This window comes from Neomonachus schauinslandi, chromosome 8, assembly GCF_002201575.2.
Source record: "Neomonachus schauinslandi chromosome 8, ASM220157v2, whole genome shotgun sequence".
NCBI lineage: Eukaryota > Metazoa > Chordata > Mammalia > Carnivora > Phocidae > Neomonachus > Neomonachus schauinslandi.
This window is the reverse complement of record NC_058410.1, coordinates 127,293,724-127,315,324: the sequence shown is the minus strand read 5'-3', so window position 1 is coordinate 127,315,324 and position 21,601 is coordinate 127,293,724.

The window sequence follows — 21,601 nt, the reverse complement described above, 5'->3', positions numbered from 1 at the left end:
GATAGATAGATAGATAGATAGATAGATAGATAGATAGATAGATAGATAGATACACATACCCAAGATTATAGTCATTATTTATGGAAGGACTGATCTGATAGAAGCTACTTTACCATTACCCAATTAATCATTTTTGAGCATTTCTGTGTGTATAATTTTTATAAATTGGGGATATTATGCAACTCATTAGTCACAATGAAAGTGGGCATTTTGCAAACTTAAGACAAAGACCCAAGTAATATGAAAATATATAGCGCAAAGAAAAGTGCATCCTTTTACATCAATATTAGCCAGGATGACCAACAAACACAGCCCTTGTAAAGCTTATGCTGCTTTTAATAATGTTGCAATTATTTAGAATGCAATGGTATTTATGGGATTATGAAAGTCTTTCAAATTTGGGCAATGTGTATGAATAAAATAATTTAATCACTTTTTGATTGAAACTGCACTTTGCCTGTGGGCATCTTGTAATCACCAGGGACTATAAGAAGTGTGCAGAGGACACTTTGAGAAACACCCATCTATCTGTATAATAGATGTACCTTTTAAAATTTTCTTCTTCCTTATCACACCCTTTGTTTTTCCTCTTTATAATTCCACAGTTCCTATTTACTCACATCTCAAATAGGCAGGTATTCCAACCTTTGTTCTCAAAAAAATAAAATAAAATAAATTCTAAGTGTTAATTTTGAGGTGCTTTATATTAATATTTAGTATAAATATTTCCATTTCCTTTCCCTCAAGTATATAGCAAATGTCATCAACCACTGCTGCTTCTTCCTTCAGAATAATACTTGTATTCTTCTTCATTCCCAAAACAAGATTAACAGATGCTAGACATGTAGTATGTCCTCAGTAAATACCCAGGTGAATAAAGGAATCTCATCCATCATTGTGTTTTGTAAACTTATTTTCTTGGGCCACAACTTCAGCCATTAGACTCCTTTGCTAAGTAAAATTGTCTTATTTTTTTTTAAAGATTTTTTATTTATTTATTTGACAGAGACACAGCGAAAGAGGGAACACAAACAGAGGGAGTGGGAGAGGGAGAAACAGGCCTCCCACAGAGCAGGGAGCCCGATGCAGGGCTCGATCCCAGGACCCTGGGATCATGACCTGAGCTGAAGGCAGATGCTTAACGACTGAGCCACCCAGGTGCCCCTAAAATTGTCTTATTTAAACATTCTACTTTGCCTTGAGTCTAAATCTCAAAACCCAAATTAAGTTTCCTTAACTTTTATCCTAGTAAATACTTAAGTCCCAAATACAGTTGATAAACTAAAAACACAGAAGATTCAGGACTTCCTCAGTAGGGCTTAAATGTTCCTCTCTCTATTCTGCCCCAGTTCCTGGATCACTTACTGTCAAGAAAGGTTAACCAGCTTCCCAGGCAACTGGGCAAATAAGCAGACAGTAGGAATGCTCCTCAAGGAATTCAGAGGTGAAAGATATCTGATATCTGCTCCAACTTGGAGTCACTTATGCTCTGTTTTGAACCCCTTATCTGGAAGAGTCCATTCTTTTATATGCAACCATAGCACAGGAAGTGGTCACTTCCCAGAAACCCATTCTTTGGTGTCAGCTGCTGAATTCTTTGCAGTGAGTGGAGGTTCCTTTCTTCTCATCTGCCTATGAGGCCCTGCACCCTGACAAATTTCCTCTAGTAGCCAGGACCAATAATCTGTCTCTTATTTATTTGCACTCTGCTTTGATGCATACATTTCATTTTTTATATGATTCACTTTTCTCTAGCTAATATCTCATTTCCCAAATAATAATTAATGGTTTTAGACTATCTTCTTCTATGCCATCATTTTAGGTCACTTATAATCTTGAATTACAGATAGATTAGATAGATGATAGATAGATGATTGATAGATAGATAGATAGATAAATAGATAGATAGATAGAAATTTATTTATTTAACTAAAAAAATGTTTTTTTTACCTATTCACGTCATACTCACCAATCTGTGCTCATATACAATGTTTCTGCAGCACTCTAAGCAGGAAATTGAATTGGTACAAAGACTTGTGAGAAATAAAGCTTCTTGACAGATAGGGGGCTCCTGTGTCCGAAGGTCATCCCCTAAATCATCACTACAACATGCATTAAAGTCAAAATTCTTTGCTCATCTTCTGCTCCAGGGATTCTAATGTCATACAGCTCTCCAAACCACATTCTTTCTAATTGCTTCAAATGCCCATACAACTTCTCACCTCTCTCTCCCTCTAGAAGTTTAAATTCATAACTCCTTACATGACAGATTTCTCTTCTTCAAGTTTTCTGAGATCCTTTGCCTCTTATTTCAAACACTTTCCTTGCAGTCTCCTTTTTCATTGTCTAATTTGTCCCTATTGTTTCTTTGGGAATTAAGAATGCTCTTAATTTTGCTTTTCTATCTTTTTTGAGTCTGTCCTCCATATGTATTGAGACAATAACAAAATAACCAGCCAATTCAGGTAACCTTGAGAAAAAGCATACAAGCAATGTATGGCAATGACAGATAAAAGGGGCAAAATTGGATTTTCCCTTTTCAACCAATTATTTGTAGATGTAAATCCTCATTCTCTGTTCACATATGAGGTCTTTGTTTATTTGTATTGAGGTTTCATGCCATGTCTGTTAAATTTGGGTAGCTCCATATTTTATTATAATGATCATTATAAAATAGATTGCTAATACCCTCCCCCCAAAATCTGTCAGAAATATTTTAGGTGTCATTGCACCACAAACTCAAGCTGTTCATATAGAATGAGAGTAATCAGAATCAAGAGGAAAACTAGGAAAAGAAATAAGAACCATTTTCCAAAAGTGCAGGAGCATGTGAAAACTTATGTAGGCTAATCATCAGGAGTGTAAAATTTTTATTTCTCAGTTAATAAGCACCACCTGTGTTTATAAAAAGTCTCTGATGACTTGTTTTGTCTCTGGCAAAGAATATAAAATGTTCTCAGAATGGATTCCACAGAGAACACAGGTATTATTAATACATTTTAAAATCCTTCCATATGACTGATGTAACCTTCATTATCCTCTTTCCACTCCCTACTACACACTTTCTTAATTTTTTCATTGAAATGATATAATATAAAAAAAATCATTGACTACATATAAATCAATTGCCTGTGACATGTTACAGGGAAAAGGAAAACATCAAGATTGCCAATAACAGGCACTCAGTCTCATAAAACTTGTAATCAACTTCCAAGCCAAGGCGTAAACTGTAATATATTGCTGCAAACATATAACAATAATAAACTATTTGAATTGCACCTTCACATTCTCTGTCGTTAATAACAAATAAGCATGAAAAAATCTTGACACTCATTCATTTTAATGGGTGTCTGCTTGTTTATCAGATGTGTCATCTGGCACACCCTTATCTTTGGATGGGTACGAGGAAAGAGGGTGCCTAAGCTTTGGATACTAGCTACAGACAGAACTCCATTCATAGGAAAATTCTAAGACTAAGGTATTTTTTTTTTTCTCAGCTCAAAGATGGTACCAAGTCTTCCCTTGGCCCTATGTGAATATAAAAAAGCAAATCTTCAATGTGATTAGTGTTTTATTATTTGGTCTCTCTCAGACATCTATTGCTGCATAAAACCACGCCGGAAGTAGTGGCTTAAAACAATAGCAATCACTTATTTTGCTTATAAATCTGGGGGCTAACTGGGCTCAGCTAGGCAGTTCTCATCTGAGGTCTTCCATCCGTTGCAATCAATCTGTAACATGAGCTGAGATCTGACCAAGGTCACGTTGAAAGCCTTTGATGCATGTTTAGTACCCGGGCTGGGGAGCTCCAAACAGCTGGGTGCTGGAACGGTGGGCAACCCTCCTCCCTCTCTCCCTCCCACTCTCTCCTGCTCTTTCTTTTCCAAGTGGCCTCTGCACAGGTTGGTTTCAGGATAACCAGACTTCACAGTGGTGACTGAAGCCTCAGAGCTCTGTCCTGAGACAGAGCACATGGAAACTGTACCACCTTTCCTGACCCCAGAAATCACACTCTTGCTGTGCTCCACTCACTGAGACCATCACTGAGGCACAGGTCCCATTGGAGGAGAGGAAACGTAGACTCCACCTTTGGATGAGGAGCTGGCAGGGTTCTGAGAGGTTCCCACATGGGATGGGAAATAACGTTGTAGCTATTTGTGCAAAAACTACAATCCGCCACACAGACTTACACACTCCAATGCACACATGCTCACACCCAATAAATAGAATTCTTGATTGATAATGCAGTGAAATCCTTTGGGAATGATAGTGTAATGTTTCCTAAACTGTATTCCAGAATGCTCAGAATGCTCAGAACACCCATTGGTGTTCTGTAGCTAGATAGCTTTGTAAATGACCATATTCAACTAATAAAACCAGATGAATTAGTGGAGGATTTCTTAGCACTTTTAATTGACTAAGAGGTAGAAAGAATCTCGTGAACTTTGTCACTCAAAATATGTATGGTTCATGGACCAGCAACATCCCATCACTTGGGTGCCGGTTAGAAGTGCAGAATCTCATGCCCCATGCAAGCCCACTGCATCAGCATCTGCATTTTAACAGGATCCCCTGGTGATTTGTGCACCGAAACTCTGAGAAGCATTGTCTTAAAGGACTGTGTAGTGTGTGATATTTTCTGAACAAACTTAGCCAAAGAGCCCAGTTTCCACCATGAGCACTTCCTAAGGTTACTGAGAATTCATTGGGGTGTTGCCATAATAGGTCAGGCCCAGCTCTCTAGACTTCTCCCAAGAGAACCTGCTGGTTCTACAGGATCCCCAGTCCCCAATCTCAGGCCAGAGAGTGGTAAAAAGGGTCCTTGCCTTCACCCCATGCACTGTTATCCTGACTCTCTCTTCTCCCCTCCCTGCAATCTCCTAGAGCTTGAAACAGTGATGTTTCTCTTAGCTTCCCTTCCCATCTGGTTGACATTTCCCCTGCATCATAATCTAAGTCAATACCTTTACTTCATTCTCTGCTATATTCCAGTGCCCACAACACTGCTGGTCATCTAAGAGGGATCGAAATCCATAGAACCCAAGGATAAATGAGTGAATGATGGCAGAAAGGGAGCAGAGGAAGAAGCCAGCTTATGAATTATGGGAACACAAGTCAGGAGTAGCCACCACTCTGTTCTTTTTTATGTGTAACTGTGCTGTCCACCCAGAGAGCCTGGAGCTTCCTGAGGATAAGCCTGGGTCTTGCACAGATGGGAGTTCCCCATGGCAGCCAGTGTGGTAGGGGACCAATAGTCATTTGTCACAACATAGTCAAGGTTGTGTAAACTCTGGCAGCCTTTTCTAAATCTCCATACCCTTCCTGCTCCTCTTCCTCTCAGACCACAGCTGTCACCCCTTGGTGCATTGTGAAGAAGGAGGAGGAGAAAGAGAAACAGGAGGAGGAAGGAAAGGAGGAGGGAGGAGGCAGGGGAGGAGGAAGAGATCAGGGTCTTGAGGAATGTAGGGGTGATCAAGGAAAAAGATAGACCTGACCACAGGAGGCACAGGGTTGCACGTGGGGAAGCCCCTCATAGCATGGGGGTCACCACTCAGAAAGGGAGGAGAGCAAGGGACCTCTTGGGAGAAGGGGCTTACATGTCTAGGGGATGGCTCTCGGCAGCATGGTGGGGAGTCTCTGGCACAGAATGCTCAGAAGGGCGTAGCTGCTTGGAATCTCGTAACCACAAGGCTTACCTTTCCAATAGGTAACAGCAACTGGATGAGGTTGCACTGGGTCTCTAAATGGCTAAACATTTGCTTGTTCAGGTTAGTCTTCAAATAATTGGTGTGTAAAATGTTGAGCTTGGCACGGGTGAACTTTTGAGCTAACAGTGAAGTAATAAGCATCATAGGAGACAATGCATAGAGGTCATCTATGGCTCCTTCATGTACCAGGGGAGGAGCGGAGAAAACATAGAAGAGGCTAAGGACTTTTTCTTAGAAGCTAGGATTAACTAATTCCACATCAAGTAACCCCGTGTGGCCCAACTTGGACTATCCTGCAGCGGCCATTCAAGAATTGCTGGACTCCATCAAACCATCAAGAAACCCAAATTGCTCTTGTGTCAAAATTCTTTGGAAATGGTAGTGACGTACCAAATCCTATCACAATACCTTACGCTGGTTGAGAAGATCTGATTATTCTGCTTGTGCTTTCTCCTTGACTATAAAATCTGAAATGTCAACCAGAATTTCTCTCGCTTATGAAAATAGTACAGACGTGGAAATGTGCCTGGTTTATGATGACACTATTGGATGGATTTCGGTTATGCATTTTTTTTAAATAAGGAAATCATGTTAGTGGAGTTTGTGTTTTATTTAGAAAAAAAAAAGCAGTATCATTAGTCGAGCACTCAGACTGCATAACCCTTCCCACAACACGCTCAGTCACCAGGAACCATATAGATTGGAAAAAGAAGCCCATTACTGCACACCCGTGAAAGGCGTCTTTGTAAAAGCATTGGTGGGAAGGGAGGGGGATGCATCTAGATCAATCAGCCTCAAACACAGGATGAGATATTATCAAAACGGATTTCACTCAAGCTAACAGCAATCAGCTCTCAGGTTCAACTGTTGCCTAAATATGTTGAACTTCCCATTAAAAGGTAAATTCTCGGCAGCATTTGGGGGGGGGCGGGTATGGAAAATAGTATGTTAGAATGTTCGTGTCTCCTTCCACAGAACAAAAGGAAGGGCATTTCATAGCCAAGTAACCAGTGCACTTTGAGAAACATAAAGCCTTTCCTGTTGGAAGAAAAATAAACCAATTTTTATACTCGAGACTACAATAGTTGTTTCCGTTTTCAACCTGGTGGTTTGTTTAAACTGTAGGGACCATTAGAGGTCTCCTACAAAGCAGACTGAAGTGGATTTCGGTTTTGCTCTTATGATCCATAACAGCTGTACCACAAGAAACAGCAATTTCCCACCTACATCAAGTTCTGCTAAGTAAGGAGATAAAATGAGGGGATTTACATTAACATGGGAATTATATAAAGGAGTTGTTTAGACAAAAATCATTCCTAAGTTAAGCTTCCTATTTTTCAATGCACCAGGGTTTAATATAATAACAAACTGGTTTATAGTTGCGAGGCAACTTGATCCAAGGTGACCTGTTATTGTCTCTGCTCAGAAATACATGTTTGGGGGTGCCTGGGTGGCTCAGATGGTTAAGCATCTGCCTTTGACTCAGGTCATGATCTCAGGGTCCTGGGATCGAGCCCCGCATCAGACTCCCTGCTCAGTGGAGAGCCTGCTTCTCCCTCTCCCTCTGCCTCTCTCCCTGCTTGTGCTCTCTCTCTCTCTCTCTGTCAAATGAATAAATAAAATCTTAAAAAAAAAAAGAAATACATGTTTGTTACATATCTGACTCTGATAACAATTAATTCTAGCTAGTAACTCACAGAATCTATTAGTAGGGAGTGGACAATGTAGATTTTATGTTTCATTTTGGGAAAACAAGTCACAATTTAGAAAGAAAAATGAAGAATGTCAAGGCTAGTGTCTAAGACATGACAGTACCATCAATCCATTCCTAGATGGGACCCTCACCTACCCAGTCATCCAAGATGCAACTTAGTTGCCCTGTCCCCAGAATCCCTCCTGATGCTCCACAGAGATACAGGTTGGGAGAATTTCCTCAAGATGAGACTTTAGATCCCTCAGGCCAAAGCTTGTATACATAAAAGACTTTACAGATGCTTCTTTATATCAAAAGTCAGAAATCTCTTCTTAGTAATGTCCTCAGAAGAGAAATAATTATATCACTAAAGGCTCAGGGGATTTCTGATTTTACATAAATGCATATACCTACATAAACATACTTAACCCATTGAAAAACAACACCATCATTCAATACTCATGTGAAACCTTCTCCAAAAAGCACGGTGCAAGGGGAAGATATAAGTCAGAGATGGTCGGCAGCGCCTTCCGATTCCCCCATCCTGGGTTCCCGCTCATCACTCCAGCCGTCTCTGGGTGCAAATCTCTGAGCAGAGGAAAGTCGGCCATGCAGGTGCATTCCCCATACCTGCCACAGTGTGAGGCCAGCCTGGTTCTGGCCCCGAGGAGAAGTTCTCTTTCCTTGCAGCAAGATAATGTTTTAAAAAGCTGACTTTTAAACCTCTTACTGAATTTTTTAATGGATTAAATTCATCATGTCACCAGCTGCTGTGCAGCTAATAGGGCCATAAAACACTGTATTAAAGGATTACCCATGCAAAATTTCCTCTTGCGCTAATGTGAATTTTAATACTTTTAACATTTAGTTGAGATGGGAATGTCCAAGAACAGCTTGTTCAATAGGTTGTTCTATAAAATTAAGTTCCTCATCTCATCAGAAATGCCAGGACTCCATTAAGTTAAAATTTTACAGAGAAGCTAAGATGATTCACTGTATAGCATTTGTGAAGAGAGAGATAGCATCTGCTTCTACATTAATGCACCCCCCCCCCCAAAAAAAAAGAAAGAACAGAAGAGAAAAAGCAAAACAGGCATGAATCCCATAAGTTCCTGGAGACTGGCCTGAATGGAGGAAAATGCTAACTCCGGATTTGTGGAACGTCAATTTATACAACCCAACAATGCTGTTAATAATTGGGAACACCAAAATGTATGTCCTCTTGAATGTCATTTGTCAGAAGTTCACAAAGTCTTAAACTATACAAAGTGGTGATGATGCAAAACTCACAAGTATATCATATTTTGCAGAACAAAAATGTGATTGTGTGTATCATCTAGATGAGGGAAGAGAGAACAGAGGGAATGTGTGGCTGGGGGAGGATGGGCGAATCATAGGGAAGGACTCTAGAAATTATGTTGTTCACCTGCTTCGTTTTATAGGTGGTCGGTGCTGAGACCCTGAGAGTTCCCAGATCGTTCAAGATCACACTGGCTAACTAATGCAGAGTGGAGAATAAAGCCCGGGTCTCCTGTTGCCTAGACAAGAGACCACATTCTACCTTACATAGCTATAAGTATGTACATATTGATCTTGTATATATGAAATGACTTTCGCATTAAACAACAATAAAGAATCAATAAGTAAACAGTGATAAGATCACCTTTTCTCTCATGAAAGCTTTATAAATGAGGTAACAAAGCTTTTAAAATCAGACTACCGCCCCCCCCCGAATATTTAATTTGAAATTTTATATCCTTAGTTACGTCTCCTTACGCTGTTTTCATGAGTGACCCTTCAAACCTGATTGTCAGTTACCTGTGCATCTCAAACGTTACAGCACTGCATGTCTTACTAAAGAAATTGTATCTTAAATGAGGTTGCTAAAAACAACATGGACTTTATCTTTAATGCTCTTCAGTAATTGGTCTAAATTTAATCATCAACAGAGGCTCCAAAATCTCATCACGATTCAAGCGGACATTAGGCTGTGCTCTGCGCCTGATTTGAAAAAACAACCCCAGATGATCAGTTTCAAAGCCAATGTTCCTTACCCCAGCTGAATTTTGTCCACAGCTCCCTATTTTGTACTCTGTATGTATTACTGTTCTGAGAGCCTGTCATTTCTTATCAGAATGAGAAAGGCTAAAGAGATAATATTTCAATAACATACTGGCCTGATCATAAAATAACTCAATGGAAATGTGTAACTGCCTCAGGCAGCCCGGCAGGGTACTCAGCGTCAGATGATTTCTATTCTGGTTTTTTTTTTTTTATGGTTACATTTTCTGTTATATCAGACATCCCCTCAAGTCTTAGTTATGCTTTTATTCAAAAGGGAGAACCATAGTATAAAGACCTACAAAATTTATTATGATATATTACTGTAAAGAAATAAAAGTAGCTGCCATGGTAGCATATTGATAAGGACAGGCCTGCCACATTAATTGACCTTTTTTCATCTTACCCACCAGAGCTGAGGCCTGAGTTTCTCAGTTGCTAGGCAACAGGGGTCACAGTTTTCAGGTCTTAAATGCACAACCTAGTCAAAAAAGAAGATGATGTGATCTTCAGAGAGAAAGCAGATGCTTGGCAGTAGCAAGAATTTTGATGGGTATAGAGGTTTTGAAATTTTTTTTTTTTATCATGCTAAAGGGCTGAAATGGAGAAACTTTAACTTGTCAAAAGACGGTGGGAACAGATTTTTCAGTTCTGGTGATTAGAATCTATGGCTGAAACCATACGAAGAGAATAGAGTCAGGCTTCTCTTTGATAAACACGCTGACATATGGCTCAAGATTTTAGCTGCCGGTGGAGGAATGATCAAACTCTCCCTTGAAATACGCGTTACACCCACAGCCATGTCCAAACCACAGAGCGATCTCGGGAGATGAATTCAGGGGGCTAATTTGGGGGCTGGGGGGGGGGGGCGATCTGCTTCTGTTTATTTTTTAACATTTTTTCGCCAACCTGACTGCATCCCACCATGCTTAATGAGAGTGCTGCAGGGACACAGCTCCCAAAGGTCAGCTCCAAGAAAGCTCATTCCCCCACCCTTTTCTCTCCCGCCAAGTCAACACTTCCTTTAAACTTTAATAAAGGCCATAAGAAAGAACCTATTTCTCCACCAGAAAGAAACGCTCCATCCCTACATAATTGCCTCTGACGATAGATTCCATTGGTATGTATTTGAACTTGAGTGATCGGACCCTAATAACATTTCAATGATGGCAACGTTTTTAACGAGAAATTTGGTAGATGTAACTGTCAAGAATAAGCAAGAGAAGGATTTTGAACTTTCCATCCCGTAATTTATTTGAATATCTTACCCTGGGCAAAGAGCAGCTCTTTTTACTTTACTTCATTTCAATACCCATTCTGTAAGCATAGTAATACCTTGTGGAAGAGACCTGGTAATGAACTCCTGAAGTTTTATTTTGCTCAGTGTGATGTTTTGGTGGAGGGAAGAATAAAAACGTGTGTGTGTGTGTGTGTGTGTGTGTGTGTGTGTGTGTGTGTGTGTTGGGAGAAGAGTAACTAATTATAAACTAAAGGTGAATGATTTGGAATCCAGAATATAAAGGCAGAGGCAGGGTTTGCTGGTTTCTTTCACTCTGGGCCGATTTCAACCCTGGCTACAAGACAGATACCCTGAACTCATATAAATAGCAATGAGATAGCCAGCAGGCAGGTCACGTGCCTGGAGACTGAGGCTGTCAGATAACTCTAATGATTTCTTTGGCCCTTCAGGGTGAAAAATTTACTTCATACTTTTTTTGTCTAATATTTGCCATTTTCCTTTCCCTGAAGATAACTGTCATTTTTAGATATGTCTGCTGCCTTTTCCAAGTTGTCAGCCCCGAAAGAACATAAAAGGAAGTGGTTGGGAAAAAATGTAGGTGCCCCATTCCACCGAGTCAGAATGCAGACATATGCCAAGCAGAATGGGGGAGATTCTTCTCAGCTATTGCTCAGTGGCCTCCTCCGAGCTCTTCTACACCTGGTTCTTTCTGATTCACAGCCCCTGCTTTTTGTTACATCTTGGTTGTAGTTTCCAGAAACTCACAGGTCAGAAGGCAGGAGTGGGAAAAACAAGCTTTCTCCAGAGTGGGCCTCCCACAATCAAGGACAATCTCAGTTGGCATATTCAGAGCAAATGTGGACAGTGGGCCAGAAGCTGTTGGGAAAAGGTTTGGCTTGTCTACAACAAGGACAAGATAGGGAGTAAGAGTTTAGGAACTTCCAACACCATCAAATGAGCAGATTTTATGCCTGTTGAATCTAATAAAAAATATATGAACTGCTGCTTTGTCGGTCCTTCTCAAATAAACTTTTAAAAATATATTGTATTTTACAAATTGTGGGTCCACAATAAGTTGGGGGGAAGACTGGTCCTTAGGAAGTCGTGTCCTAAAGTTGACATCCTTATACTCAACTGAGTTGAGTTGGGCAGAGTTCTTTACAACGGCAGAGACAGGAGCCCGTAGGACCCTGCTGACCAAACTCTGTTTCCTTTTGTGTGATGCTTGCAATTTGTTACTTTAAGCTAAGCATTCCTTCTCTGCGTACCTAAGGGGCCAGTGTAGACACACTGATACCCATATGGAGTCACAGTTAAACTGATCTCTGCTGAGTAGAGAAGGCAGATTTTTAAGCTCTGGTGCAAGAGGAAAGAGGTGGGGTTTTTTTGTTTGGTTGGTTTTTGTTTTTTGTTTTTTAATGTGTTGAGAGAGGGTCTTAGTAGAGAATCCAAGAATCGTGGTTCTGAAACAGCTCTTAATGGAACTGTGTGCCCTGCCCTGCTCTGACTTCCACATCTCTGCTGCTCTCCATGGGATGCCTCTCTCCGTGGTCCTCCCCCACCTCGCACTCAGCAGGGAGTGATCCTGACCTGCTCTAAAAACTTTCTTATTCTGATCCAGCTGGTGAGAAATTCTGTCAGAGGGTGGCTGAGTTTGCATCCATGGGACCTATTTGTTCTCAGATCCATTCTCCACTTTCCCCTGTTCAGTATCACAGGGATGGTAGTTTCCAGACTCCCTTGCCCTCTTGGCTCCTTTAGGTTTTTTCAATGCAGGGCAAGGGGGAGATGCTGGTGGAAGAATGCAGTGTACTTCTAGCTGCTACTCCCAGTATGGAGACTACTCACTCCATACAGTTCTCAGCAGAACCACAGACAACACCTCCAGGCGACAGCTCAACTCATCATTACCGACTCAAAAGTGCCCAGGGAAGCAAGATGGTCAGCATTCCTCAACCCGACTCCAAGCACCAGATAAAGAGGCAGGTATGCAGCCTGGAAAGGGAGCTAATGATATTTCTGAAGAGTTGAATAACAAGTGGAAGATATCATAAACATGTATGGGTCAGCTGTCATCTCAGCAAAGAGAGAGGGAGGGTCCCACCAGACTCAGGAGCAGCCCCGGAGTGCAGCCCACCGACCATGAGGATGGGGCCTTGTGAGGAGACCCCTGAAGAGACACAAAGAGAACTGAGGCTTCTAGAGAGAGCCCCCCACAGCCAAAGGGCCTGTCAACAATAAAGAGCAAAGATTGAAAAATTCTAAAAGGATTAGGCAAGTAATATGTGACTTTTCTTTGAATTATTCCTAATAAGGGACACTTCCTCCAACCCTTACTAAAAGCCACATCTAACATTTGCATTACTACGATAGCCTCCTTCAGAGTGTCCCTACGTCTGCTGTCTTTGTCCCAGCCCCTTCCCCTCAAAGGAGCTAAAGTGTACTTTCCAACATGATACCCAAGGGGGATATCAGGGATTTCCTTCCTTCTTGTTCTACTTCCACAGGCATCTCTAGCAGCAGCTGCATCTGTCCAGGATTCCAGCTCCAAACAGGAGGACTCACTGTGGTTCTAGAACTAGCCAAAGGAGCCAGCTTCTGGAGTCTGATAACACCACCTTTCCCCGAGTCCCTCCAGCCCTTCCTCCTGTTGGTAACCTCTGAGTGCCCCACTGACCTGTCCTTCTCCTGGGCTCTTCTAGAGCTCCTGTAGCCAATCCCCTATGTTAAATTCCCTCTTTTTGATATGCCCGAAGGGATAGTTATTCTCTTGACTTGACATATGTGCTTGCTAAATCTGTTTGGGCAACTATGTAACTACTATCCAGGCATAGCTTAGGCATCAAGATCTCTGATGGAGAATATAGTACACACGTGTTAATAATGACTACAAGCTTCTCACTGGACTAGAAGCTACTTGGGCATCAAGATCTTGTCTTGTTCATCACTGTATCCCCAAGATCTAATACAGTGCCAACACCTGATTCACACACAGTGACTATTACTTACAAATATTTAGATGAAGGGTAAGGAATATTTTACCTAAGTACATTTTTAAAAGCAGAAAGAATTGACACGTTCATTTTATACTGTGCGAAAGTAAGATTGGAGGGCTTCATTTCATGTTGAAACCACAGGAATCCCTGGTCACACTATTTTATCGACCAATAATTGGCCCATCCTTTTAGTGATGCAATGAGCCCAAAGGAACTTAATTTTTCAATTAAAAATAAGTCAGTCAGGTTTGCCTTCAAAAAGCAAGAGAAATTGCCTCAGCAGAATTCCTTTCTGAAACCCAAATTTCGCTAGTTAAATTCTACCTGGCAAAGTGTACTTACTTGTAGGAGGTAAATTATCACATCATAAAACTGTCTGGTAGGATTCTAGCTGTTTGAGGTGTTAAATACCTATGTCGCCTTCAAAGAAAACTACTTTTGACATTTACTTCTTAGAAGAAAGGCAAGAACTAACACAGGCAGGGGTGGCCTGAGGCAAAATTGGGAAGTCTTAGAGATTGTTCTTGGTTGACCTGCCCCCCTTCCTAACTTCACAGATTCCCACACCTTTCTCCAGCCCTCCCTTCTGTTGCCTCCCCATCTCCAGAGGCAGGGTGTGTGCATTTAAAATCTTCACTTCATTAACCTACAAGTGACTGATAAAAGCTTAGAAATCTGTCCCTCTCTGGAATATGTGCATTTTTTACAGTAATCAATGAGATTAATGTTTCTGAAATTTTAGCAAACATCAAAATCACCTGGAAAACTACTACAAAACAGATTTCTAGGTGCTAATTGAGATTCTCATTAGGGAGTTATAGATGGAGCCCGGGCATGGGCATCTTTAGCAAGTTCCCAAGTGATGCTGATGTTACCGCGTGGGAGTCACTCTGAGAAATACTGAATTAGTGGAAGATATTCACTTGTTGCCTGAGGCAGGTTCAGATCCTTCTGAATGTATGAGGTCTGCCCACTTCCACATTTCTCAAACACATCTGAGCATCAAAATTTAACAAATAAATACCCAAATGTGTTTTAAAATACAAATTCCACTGAATTTACCCTCAATATTCTAACTTAGTAGGGCTCTGGTGGACTTCAAAATGTGTATTTAAAAAAAAAAAAAAACCCTCTTCATTTGACCCTGACATTCAGGCCTTTGGAAATCCCTCTCTTGGGAAGTCAGTGTTACAGAGAAAAGAAAAAAAAGCAGATCTGAGTTCAATCCCAGTCTCACCATCAGTGGAACTTTCGATATATCATTGAAACTCTATAAGCTTTCATGTTTAATCTATAAAATGGACTCTTCGGCAGCCTTAAAATTGCCTCTTGTCAATCCCCTGCCCTGTCTACTTGAAAAGCAATGCCTAACCCTGGATGCTATGAGAACAAAGGAAAGAAGGAAAGGTAATGCCCACCTGTTAATGATACAACTTTAAATTCAGGGCCCCTAACCAAACTTTCAGGAGTGGGACAGGAGGGAACATACCCATGTTAATCTTTCTTATTTGCCAAAAAAAAAAAAAAAGCCACTTTGCCAACCAATGGACAGTCACCTCCTTACAAAGTGGTGGCTGCCTGGGTAATCTGGAAACACCATCGTGTGGGTTCTTCAACTAGAGCAATGGTTATGTCTGTTGATAACTTCTAACAAGGGGCTTTACTCATGTAATTTGTCTCCCCCGATTCCTGGCTATTTTTTTTTAATTGGGGGAAAACCTATCATCAAAAAAATTAGAAAAGGACTTGGAGTCATCCTTGTAAACTTGTCAGATCGATTAGTAGAGTTTGCCTCTTGCCACAAGAAAATGACATATGACTTAGAAGTTCACTTAATTTGTTCAATAGTTTTCAGAGTGTGAGGCACGAGGGCCAGGAAGATGAATAAGACCAAGTCCTTCAAAATGTTCGTGGTCAATGAGAGTTAACAGTCAGGTCAGCAAAGTCCTCAAATAAAATGTTGCAGGTGCCTGGACAGAAGCACAAAGAGGGTTCAATGCCTCGCTCAGGTATGTGCAGTTAAATCCTATAGGACACAATGCTAGGTTTCAGAAGTCACTGGCAGCTTTACTAAAGGATAGATTAAATAATGTATGCTAGATGTAAAACCAGTGAGGACAGTGCTCTCTGATGGGGTGCCTGGGTGGCTCAGTTGGTTAAACGTCTGCCTTCAGCTCAGGTCATGATCTCAGGGTCGTGGGATCAAGTCCCGCACCGGGCTCCCTGCTCAGCGGGAAATCTGCTTCTCCCTCTCCCTCTGCCCTTCCTCCCCTCCTCGCTCTCTCTCTCAAATAAATAAAATCTTTAAAAATAACTAAAAAATAAAAGACAGTGCTCTCTGAGCTTCAGCATGCCTGCAGATCACCTAGAAAGCTTGATTAAAACCACATTGCTGAGTCCCAGCCCAGATTACGAAGTCTAGGGAAGTCCCGGAGAATGTGCTTTCCTAGAGAGTTCCCAGGTGATGCCCATACTGCTGGTCCTTCGGAGAATGTTGAGAAGGTGCCAGCCAAATGTGTTGAAGTGGTTTGCAATACGGCGATCAGAGCCTGGTAGGCAGAGCTCCCTGCTGGAAAATGGATGACTCCCAGGGCAAGCATCCAGATGAACAAAGCCTGAAACACTAGATGCTAAAGACAACATGAAGATTGGAGGCAGCAGAGCCTAACAGAGAAATGTGTGCTTTCTCACTCACGGCCCTGAGTTCAGATTTCAGCTCTGCCGCAGCCTGGCTGGATGAGTGGAAGCAGCTTACCCAGTCTCCCAGACAACGTTTTCGTCTATGAGATAAGCAACACAAAGCCGAACTCCCAGAGTTTTTATAAAACTAAAAGAGGTGATGCACACAAGGGAACTTGGTTCTGGGGCCAGCATGCAATTGGCCAGAAATAGCAGCAGGAGGTGATCCCCTCTGCTCTCTCACTGCACACTGTCTAAATAAAGGTCAAGACTGAGATTAACAAAATTTCATGCAAGGTTGATTATAATAAATGCTATATGTATGGTTGAAAAATACAATTCAGTGGCGGAACAGATTATTCATAACAACCACCTCACAAGGATCCTTTCAGGATTAAATGAAATAAAGCATCCAAAGACCCCAACATGTTCTTCTTATTTATATTAATAGGCACTCAGCAAATTGTTCATTTCTTTCTCCCTCCCTTCTCTTGATTCTAACTGAGATTTCTGGGAGAGTCCCATGAAGCGGATGGGGTTTAAACAAAACTTAAATTCTCCTAAATTATGTTGCTTGTGTGCTTTTCCCCAATGTTTTGAAGAGATGATATCCCCTCAGACGACCAGACCACCCAGGTACCATCCCACTTGCTTCCAGACCCAGTGAATTTCAACATCCCAGATTGCAAAGCATTGTTATTTCCCTGCTAATAAATCCACTACCACAAAATCACTCCCGTGTCTGTGTGATGGAAGGTAAGAGGGAAACCCACTGAAGTGTGACATTTGGGATCAGAAACTTAAAAACATTTTTTAAAATTCTATCAGAAAGATCATGAGAACTGCTTTGGTCAAATTCACCGTACATGTAAAGGCCTTTTTGAACTTTTTACCTTTTGGTGATGCTTTTGATCTGCAATGCACACGATCTCATTAAAAGCATATTATTTAGCTTAAACTTCTAACACTTACCATTTTTCCCCAGTAGCCTCGGGCTCAGGGCAATGTAATGCAGCTCATGCAAGCTTTATGTCAATGGCAGCATGTCATAAAGTATCTGCCAGGATGTTGCTGCAAGGGTATGCTGGAAAAAGGGGTGGATTCCGGCTCACACGCTTTCGAGAGCTTTGCAAGGTGAGGTCAGTACCCACCTGCCAATGAAGTGACTCCTAATTACTCAGGAATGCTCAGCTTGGGCCAGCTGACACACAGGGCAATAAATCTTAGTGGAAACACCAGACACCTGGTTTTCAGATCAGGATGACTTTCCTAGGTCCAGTTAAATTAATTATCTTGTTTCTCAATCCTCATACAATCTTTAGAGAAAAAGTACAGCCTAAATTATGAAACCAGCCATTGGTTTGTGGTGTAGCTTTCCTTAGCCCAAGGAAGGTGACAGGGGCCTTTCAAAGCAAAGCCAGAAATTGTTACTGTGAATACAACGTATATACAGAACCACTCCCATTATTTGTAATTATATCTGATAGAGTTTCCTGCACATGATTCTTTGTGTACCCCCATATTGTGCATAGAACATAAATAGAAGACAGAGTATGCAGGGCACAGAGCTGCATTACTCTCATCAAGAAACACTTTTAGTCAAGGAAATCTAGAACACCAAGATAATCGTTCGTTGCTGGGAGTGCTCTTTTTCCCAGGTAATATGGCTTTCTCTCCGGATGCAAGTCAGCCCCTTTCTGCTTCAGTAATGGGATTAACTGCAGGAGTGTTTTAAATAATTCCTCTTAATGATGCAGCCCAAAGTCCAGAACTGAGAGGACTTGATACAACAAAATCTCCAGAGGTCTGAGGTTTGGAGTAATTTGTGGGCCAGTGAAGTGAAAGACACAGACAGACTCCTTCAGTCCTTCCTCCCTATCATCCCACTGACTTCACACCTCATGCAGCTTCATCAGATTCCAGTTAGAGGCAGCAAGACGTAGGGAAGGCAAAACTGGAAGGGTTGACACCTACCACTGAGGTCTGCTTTTTTCAGGAGCCCTACCGCAGACTTCTCCTTGTCTGACTGGCCAGAATTAGGACACATGGCACCTCCCAGCTGCCACAGAAGCTTGGAAATAGGAGGGTAAGATAATTATAATTGCTTGGACCAATCACGATCCATCCCCAGGAAGTAGACACATTGCAGCCCAAATGAAATCAGGATCCCATTAGCAAGAAAGAAAGGGGGGCTGAGGTTAGGTAGGTAATGAGCAGCGTGGGGCCACACTCTCCATTTTGGAGTAATTAACACTTCTTTATAAAATCATACATCAGACAGGACAAATGGACGCACCGGGGATACGCAGAATCTTCTAGAACTCTTTACGTTAAGGATTAGAGTTTTTGGGGTTTGTGAATGAGTCAAGATGTGAGCTTACTATCATTCTTGCCAACAGTCTCCCTGTAACCCTCACAAAGGAGACCAAGGCCAGGCCTCTTCCCCCCAGTGCAAGGTCCTGCCGTGAAGTGGGTGCTCTGCCAAGCTCCCCATAAAAGCATAGGAGTCCTCATAGCTTTTCATCAGGACTATTTTCTTTCCCTTCCCTTTGTTCTTGACCATCACATGCCCTCAATCCCAACTTCCCAAAAAGTCCCAGTATGAAATGCCCATTGGCTCTCATAAAGAAAACTCTAGAACCATCTTTGAGGAATAGTGACCTGGTCCCTTTTGTCAGACCCACTGGCAACCTTAGCAACTCCTGGGCTTTTATAAACTGATGAGTAAAATTATTTACATGTCTAAGAAGCCATGTGGAAGGAAGGTGCAAAACTCCTGGGCCAACCCCAGGGCACTCCCTCTAATAAGTTACCTAAAATAAATCCAGGATACCTTCACTATTAAGGCTTGTGTGGTAGCCCACGAATAAAGCCTCCAAGCTCAACGCCTCACCCAGTGAAGCACCACCGCTCAGAGCAACAGGAACCCTGAAAACACTTCACAGTATATTAAGTACAATTAGCACAGCAAACATCAACACCACCAGCCCAGTAAAGAAGTAATCACTCAGCCTTCATTTCAGCATCCATTAAGACTTGAACCATTTCTCAAACCAGTGATCTTTTTAAGTGATTATTATCATGAACACCCTCCTAAATTAGGGCATCCTCATTAAGGGGTACCATAATGACATTAAACTTCAGCCTTTGCTAAGAAGTGGAGGTAATAAAGCTTCCCGAGAAGTGACAGCTTATATTTTTGATCCAAACCATAAAAATAGCTAAGCACTTTCTAATGCTTTGATAAGCTAGGCTTTTAAAAAATATGCCTTTAGGGGTGCCTGGGTGGCTCAGTTGGTTAAGCGACTGCCTTCGGCTCAGGTCATGATCCCGGAGTCCCGGGATCGAGTCCCACGTCAGGCTCCCTGCTCAGCAGGGAGTCTGCTTCTCCCTCTGACCCTCCTCCCTCTCATGCTCTCTCTCATTCTCTCTCTCGCAAATAAATAAAATCTTAAAAAAATATATGTATATGCCTTTAAGAAGCATTTCCTAGAATGACAGACAATTCAGAGCTGGAAGGGACCTTTGAAAGCATATAGTTCTTCTCCCTCATCTAACAAATGAGAAGACTGAGGCCCAGACACATCAAATGATTTGTGCGATGGCTTACAGCCAGTTAGTTAATTGCAGACGTAGCCTAACATATGTAAGTTTAGTCAGAAATAAACCTCATTGAGACAGAAGCCTTAAAGTGTGCACACTTCTCCGCTTTCGCCTCCTTTACAAGCACCAGAGAGAATCTGCTCAGTTCAAGTAAATGAACTTGACCATGACAAAGATACTCCAGAAAGGCTCATTAGATTCAGTAAATAAAAACGAGGGCAATCACGCAAACTTGCCATTCAAAGAACAATGAGTAACTTTTTAGGGTCAGAGTGTCTCGTGCGATACAGGGGACATCCTCAAAAGAATAGTTGCTTTTTTCCGAAATTAACATAGAACTGTGCATCTTATCTATTATCAAGCAAGCCCCCCTCAAGCTCCCAAGAAGAAGTAATGAGAAGTGCTAAACCTATGACATCCTTTTTGGGGTGTCTTAGGGCGCCATAACAAAGTACCACAGGCTGAGCAGCTTTAAGCAACAGATATTTATTGTCCCCCATTTCTGGAGGCTGGAAGTCTGAGCTCAGGGTGTTGGCAGAGCTGGCTCCTTCTGTGGACTCTGCTCCAGGACCTTCCCCTGGATTCTGGTGGTTTGCTGGTAATCCTTGGCATTTCTTGGCTTGTAGATACAGCATCCCAATTTCTGCCTTCATGTTCCCATGGTGTTTTCCCTCCATGCATATCTGTACCCAACTTTTCCTTTTCTATAGGGACACCACTCATGTCGGACGAATCCCACCTTAATGATCTCATTTTAACTTTAATTATATCTGTACTGACCCTATCTCCAAACAAGGTCACATTCTGAAATAGTGGGGGTAAAGACTTCACCGTGTTAATTTGGGGAGACATTACCCAACACATAGCACATTCTAATGAGAACTACATACGGCCTGTAACACAGTTTTAAGTACAATGATCTACTAAAGGTACACAAGATAGTTCTGATGTTCTGATAGGACATCACGGTGTCCTCCTCACTCTGCACAAGGGAAAGCTCTTCTTCACCTGTTTTGATGGGAAATATTTCAAAACTAACCTGGATGCCCTTCTTGCTCTTATTGTTCTTCTCTGAATGGGCCCTTCTTGCTACTCATCACCAAGCAGGGAACTGCCCTTGACTTTGCTTTTAGGCACAGTCCTTGGGGATCGGGACTCCATTTGAGTTTGATTCCCTCCAAAGGCTGTTGTTTGCTTTACTTACCAAGAAAGATAAATACAGAAAGCTGCTACCTTCTGTCTCCCCCTGTCTAAGCCTTCATCCTGTGTCTGTGTGCCCTTCAGTGGTCTTGTGCCCTCAGACCCCATCAGCCTGGTGAGGAGCATGGGCAGAGCGAGGGGCACATGAAAGCCCTGTGGTCGAGATGACTCACCTCCTGCTTAAAGTCAGAGAGGCAAGTAGACCACAGAATCAGGTAGTGGTAATTACTGCTCAATTACTTTATGTCCCAAGTTACTTTATGCTCCATAGGAGGCCCAGATATGTCGAATGATTTGCTCAATGTCTTACAGGTAGTTAGTTGCAGAACTAGCTTAATATATAGGAAATCCAGTCAGAAATAAAGCTCTTCTGGGTGCCTGGGTGGCTCAGTCAGTGAAGCGTCTGCCTTTAGCTCAGGTC